Below are 6902 nucleotides of genomic sequence, written 5' to 3' on the forward strand. Positions count from 1 at the left end.
GGAAGCTACTGCAATGAGAAGCCTGTGCGCTACAGCAAAGAGTAGCCCCACTTTGCTGCAACCAGAGAAAGCCCATGTGCAGCAAAGAAGACCCAGCACAGCCAAAAATAAAATAAAATAAATCTTAAAAAAGAATAACATGCTAATGAGGTGAAAATACACTGAGATTAGTTATTAATAAAAAACAAAATCTTTGAAGTATGTATACAACTTTAAAAAAATAATGGCTATTAAGAATATAATAGAATGTCTGTAAAAATTGTGATTTAATATTACATTTAAAATTTTTGAAATCTATGTCAACAAAATGATTTGATCACATATTCTTCTTAAATGGCCAGACTGTCAAAAAACACTTGATAGACCTTTGGGGACCACCTATGTATGTGGACAATATTTGAAGGAGCCCAGCCCCCTATTAATGGAATGGAATCTGTCCTCTCCAAGGGCATAAAATGGAAGACCTAAGACTGCCATCATCTTAAACCTGGGTAATAAGGCTTTTCCCAGCTCGCTGGTCCAAAACACGACAGTTTCAGTGCTTCTTGTAACCTCTAGTTCATCATCTTTCACTTAAACAGTGTTGGGTGTCTTGAGTCAGAAGAACGTATTATTAATGATCATTTATGGGTGGAAAGAAATTAGATGAAGATTTTCTCAAGGTCACAGAGCAAGTGTGACTACCATCTAAATTTAACTCAGCTCTTTTACTTGAGTGTGGGTGAAGTTATCAGGTGGAGCGAATGGTTTTTCACTTTAAATTCACAGAAAACTCACTTTATTTTATATATTGTTACTTGGTTTAGTTTCTTGAGTTATCTTTGACTTTTATCATATGGTGTTAAAACCAGACACCTGAACCAAGCTTACCATGTTTCAACCTAACCAAAACTTTAACACACCATGGAATGAGAACTTCCCTTGAATGTGCCTTCAGGTTGGAGTGAAAGGAATAGCAAAGCAACCAAGACTGAATCAGAGCAAATGAACCGTGAATCATCTGAAAAGCCTGCTCGGCCTCAGATGAACTAGAAAAGTGTTGACTCACTAACCTATATTCTGCTCTGCTTACACCATTAGCCTGCTTTAATTACACAGTATGTTAAATAACTTGGATCCTCAATGTGCAGCAGTTGACTTAAAATTTTTTGCTTCTTTAGTTGTGTGTGGGAGGTACATTGTCATAAGCATATAAAAACAAGGGGGTAGATGTTGAGAGAGAAGAAGAATCATGTTTCATATTGTAAACATGGTTCTGAGTATATATTCAAGGAAAACAGTTAAATTTTTGCCAGTCTTACCCAGGGAAAAGGAAACCTTAGAAAAATGATCATGCAAGTGAAAGGCTTCTTTGTTCGGGTCCTGAATATTTACTGACATCCAAGCCAGGTCATTGAATTTCTTCTTACCCTCACTGGTTGGATGGAAATACCTCCTCTCTCTCCTAAATGGCAGGGATGGAGTCTGACAGAGTCCAGATGAAACTACCAGCTTCTTTCTGTTTGAGATTGGGAAGCATACTGAACAAACCTGTGAAAGGAGAAAAAGCTTATCTTTCTTGCCTTTACATTTTAAAAATGTGGTAAAATACACATAAAATAAAATTTACCATCATAACCCTTTATTGTTGTGCAACTAATCTCAAGAACTTTTCATCTTGTAAAACTGAAATTCTATACCCATTAAACAACAACTCACCACTCATTGCATGGACAGAGGAGCCTGCCTGGCTACAGTCCAGGAGGTCGCAAAGAGTCGGACATCACTGAGTGATTAACACTTTCACTTCACTCTCACCGCTCCCCGAGGGGCCATCATTCACCTTTCTGTCTTTATGAATTTAACTACTTCAGATGCCTCATTTAAGTGAAGCCATACTGTATTTGACTTTTGTGACATGTTTATTTTACTTAGCATAATGTCCTCAAGGTTCTTTCATGTTGTAGCATGCATCAAACTCCCTTTTTTAGGATTGCATAATGTTCTACTATATGTATATACCGCATTTTGTTTATTCATTTGTTGATGGACATTTGGGTTGCTTCTACCTCTTGGCGATAGTGGATAGTGTTGCTGTGAACGTGGGTCTGCAAATATCTCTTCAGAACCCAGCTTTCAGTTCTTTTGGATATATACCCAGAAGTAAAATTGCTGAGTCACATGGTAGTTCTAGTTTTAACTTTTTGAGTAACCTCCATAATGTTTTCCATAGCAATTGCAGCATCTTTCAATCTCACCAATAGTGTAATGTGTTCATTTTTCTTCTCATCTTTGCTGACATTTCTTTTTCTTTTTTTCTCCCTCCTTTTTCCTTCTTCCTGCCTGCCTATCTGCCATCCTAATCAGCATGAGGTGAAATATCATTGCAGTTTTGATTTGTATTTTCGGTACAGTTAGTGAAGTTAATCATCTTTTTATATGCCTGCTGGCTATTGTATATCATCTTTGGGGTAATGTCTATTCAAGCCTTCCTTGCACTCTTTCTCCATCTTAGTGGACTTGTCCATATCCTCTCTTATTTATTTATGCCCCACCTATATCCTGAAATAGAAGTTGTGGCAGCTTCCAAGGACATGTAAAGGAGCACAAAATGAAATAGTTGAGAAAGTGGAGTAAAGGGAAGCAGAACGAAGAGAAGGTGAAGCCAGGAGTAGGATGAGTGCACAGGTACATCGCAGAGGACCTCGCTTGCTGTGTACTGCAAGCTCCTTAGCAGCCAGGACAAGGTGGGGGAAATGAGCATTCATCATATGGTAAAACCAAGCCAGTTTCTCAGAAGATCACGGCCCTTCCTGTCACTGCAGCCTGAGAGAGGTTTTCCTTACACAGGGGACACTGAGAAACACTGAAATAGAAGTGAATGACATCCTCTATTCCTCCATTACAAACAATTATATATATATATATATTTAAGAATTATTTAGCTTTACTTTTGGCTGTGCTGGGTCTTTGTTGCTGTGAGGGCCTTTATTTTTCTGTAGTTGCGGCAAGCGGGGGCTACTCTCTAGTTGCGTTGCGCGGGCTTCTCATTGCCATGGTTTCTCTTGCTGCAGAGCACAGGCTCTAGGGCTTGTGGGCTTCAGTATCCACGGCATGTAGAATCTTCCTGGACTAGGGATCAAACCCATGTCTCCTGCATTGGCAGGTTTTTTTTTTTTAACCACTGAACCATCAGTATGTGCCGTACTTAGTTGCTCAGTTGTGCCTGACTCTTTGGGACCTCATAAACTGTAGCCCACCAGGATCCTCTGTCCATGGGAATTATTCAGGCAATAATACTGGAGTGGGTTGCCCTGCTCTCCTCCAGGGGATCTTCCCAACCCAGGGATCAAACCCAGGTCTCCCACAATGCAGGCGAAATCTTGAGTGTCTGAGCCACCAGGGAAGCCCCTATTTTTGTACTGTTTATTCACTAAGTCGTGTCCAACTCTTTTTGCGACCCCATGGACTGTGACCCACCAGGCTTCTCTGTCCCTGGAATTTCCCAGGTAAGAATACTGGAGTGAGTTGCCATTTTCTTCTCCGGCAGATCTTCCCAACCCAGGGATCGAACCTAAGTATCCCAGATTGGCAGACAGATTCTTCACCACTGAGCCACCAGGGAAGCCCAAAGGCCCCATTAAAAACAATTTAATAGTAGTTTTAAGAAGCCTCTTTCTTAACACATCCCTTCACATCAGGTAGTAGCAGGAGAAGACGGTTATCTCAGCCCATTCAGTCAGAGAAAGAGAGGGAGAGAATTCAATTCTCAATTCAATTCTCAAAATTCAAGAATTTTGCCTTTCTGTTCTATTTGGATTCTCAGTGGGTTGAATGATGACTACCCACATTGAGGAAGACCATCTGCTTTCCTGAGTCCACTGATTCACATGTTTTCCCTCACAGACACACCCAGAAATAGTGTTTATACAGCTCTGTGGGCATCTTGTGACCCAGTTAAGTTGACACCACACCTCCCTCAGCAAAATCCTTCCCCATTCCAGTGCTAGAGTTCTCCACCACTGATCTCAATACACTCACTCTTCACCCAAACAGCCTAACTGGCTTCTTGTTACCTAGAGCAGAATAGTCAAGCCTTTTCACCTCGAGGCATAGAGAAAGTTAAACGTCTGCATTGTAGGCAGATTCTTTACCGCTGAGCCACTAGGGAAGCCCGCCAGATACCTGGGAAGACATGAAGTAAGTAATTGGCATTAAACTCCAAAATAATGCCTCTTCAATTCATTTATTGAAGTATAATTTATATACAATAAATACAGATAAATGTGATAAAATTTTACACATACATATATCCGTGTACTCACATCCCCGATGGAGATATGGAATATTCCACCATCCCAGGAAACTCCCTCTGCTCTGCTTCCAGCTCATGACTTTCAAGGTTTAAATGCCCTTCTTACCTGTATCATCGTAGATTACTTTCGTCCATCTTTGAGCTCCATATATATGGATGTGTGCTTGAACAGTATCAGAACAGTACTAGAGTATAGACTCTGTAAATGATTTCTTTTATTCAAAATCACATCTATGTCATTGATGAATGAACTGTATTGGCCAACCATTTCTTTTTGTTGCTGGGCCATATTCCGTTGATTAATATAACACAATTTATTCATCCATTCTGCTATTGATAACCATGTAGGTTGCTTCCAGTTTTTTGGCTATTATAAATTAAGCTGCTGTGAATATTCTTACACTTTTGGTGGACATAAGAACTCATTCCTTTGGTACATACCCAGGAGGGAGTTGCATTGTTTAAACCTTCAGCATTATTACCACTTTTTCATTTGTTTGCTTGTTCTATCTATCAGCTAAGAAAGATTATTAAAATCTCCCAATTTGATTGTGAATTTGTTTGCCTTTCCCAGTATTCTGTTAGTTTTTGCTTATATAATTTGGAACTCTGGTATTAACTGCATACAAATTTAAGATTAAAAAATCTTATTGAAATTGTTCTTTTATTTTTATTTAATTTTTAATATATATATTTTATTTAAGTATAGTTGACTTAAAGTGTTTCAGGTGCACAGCAGGTGATTCAGTTGTATATACATATACACATATATTATTTTTGAAATGATTTTCCATTATAGGTTATTACAAAATATTACAATATCTATAGTTCCCTGTGCTATACAGTAAACCTTTATTGCTTGTTGCATATCTATTTTTTAATTAGAAATCTAACATGCTATTCATACTAAGTCAAACAAGTAGAATCAAAATGTCATAAATTTCTTAGGCAAAAATTCATAAGTTTTCTAAAATACATATAATTATACATATTATTTATATATACGTATACAAAAACTTTCCTACTACACTTGATAAAGACTTGAGAAACATCATTTAAAAAAGGAAGAGATGGAGAAATTGGAAAACATAAACTAAATGAAATGGGAACACTGAATATGAAATAGAAAAAGTGAAACAAACTTGATAAAAGTAAAAAATCATCATATAGTCCAGTTGTTTCTAAACATCAGTGCTCAGTGGAAGTATATCTGAAACTCTGGAGACAAAAAGCAATACCTGGGCATTTGTATTTTTCAAAAAATGAAATTATTCTTCTATTATGAAAGTTCCTTCTTTATGTCTCATTTGGCATTTGGAATACTCACTATTCCTTTCTTCAGGAACCAGCATCAAATATCTAATTTCCCTAATTATGTTGTACATTCACAAGCCTAAAAAATCTTATGGGATAACTTACATGTCAAATTTCTGTACCGTTTGCGATTATATTTGTCTGCATGTATCAGAAAAGCAAAAAAAAAAAGGATTAACTAAATTGAAAATTTATTTTTCTCTCATATGAAAGAAATCTAGAAGAAGGCAGTTCAAGTCTAGATGGCAGTTTCACTAAATTGTAGAGAACTCAGGCTGTTGTCTATCTCTGTTAGCACAGGCTACCAGACTCATGGTCACTGCATGGTTGAAGATGGCTGCTCAGAGCTCCAACCATCATGTCTACATTCCAGGCCACAGAGAGGAAGAAGAGAGAAGAGTGTAAACTCACTTCTGCTTACATCAAAACTCAATCTATGCCAAAACCAATACAGAATTGTAAAGTAAAAATTAAAAATAAATAAATTAATTAATTTAAAAAAAAAAAGTCAAAACTTAGACACATAGCCACACCCAACTTCAAAGGATCCCAGCATAAAGGATCCCAGTTATATGTACAGTTGTAACTGTTATGTATATGTGTTGTACTGAGCCCTGGTGGCTCAGCGGGTAAAGAATCTGCCTGCAATACAGGAGACCTGGGTTCAATCCCTGGGTTGGGAAGATCTCCTGGAGAAGGGACTGGCTACCCACTTCAGTATTCTGGCCTAGAGAATTCCATGGACTGTATAGGGTCATGAAGAGTTGGATATGACTGAGCGACTTTCACTTTCACTGTGTTTTATTTAGTTTTTTTTTTTAAAGACCATGTCTGAAAACAAGGGTATCATCAGTTAGATTTATTAAACTGTATCTTGCTTAATAAATAAGCACTGTAATCTGCCTTCCCTGACTAAGCTTGCTTTAATTGTTTTGCAAAAACTTGTATGTCCTCTGTCACCTGGCCTAAATAATAAGGTGTTTGCCCAAGCTGTTAGTCACGAACTTGGAGGCAGCTGTGTTCAGTTTGAGCCTGAGCTGATTAAGACTGGTTGGGATCCACGATGCACCAACTGGGCATGGGTTGAGTGTGCTTCCGATGTCACAGGGCCCCAAACTCAACCCTCAGAACGTGCCAACACATCGTTTTCTGAACATGTTTCAGGTGAGGACGCTTGCAGCTTAGTTGCTCTTGCTATGATTATCTCACCTTTTTCTTATTTCCAATCGCCTTTCCCCAGTGCTTGCTAGGACTCAGCTTTATCCTGTAAATATCCTGAGCCCCTGGCCTTCTG

Source organism: Oryx dammah, unplaced genomic scaffold (assembly GCF_014754425.2).
Source record: "Oryx dammah isolate SB20612 unplaced genomic scaffold, SCBI_Odam_1.1 HiC_scaffold_11056, whole genome shotgun sequence".
Classification (NCBI taxonomy): domain Eukaryota; kingdom Metazoa; phylum Chordata; class Mammalia; order Artiodactyla; family Bovidae; genus Oryx; species Oryx dammah.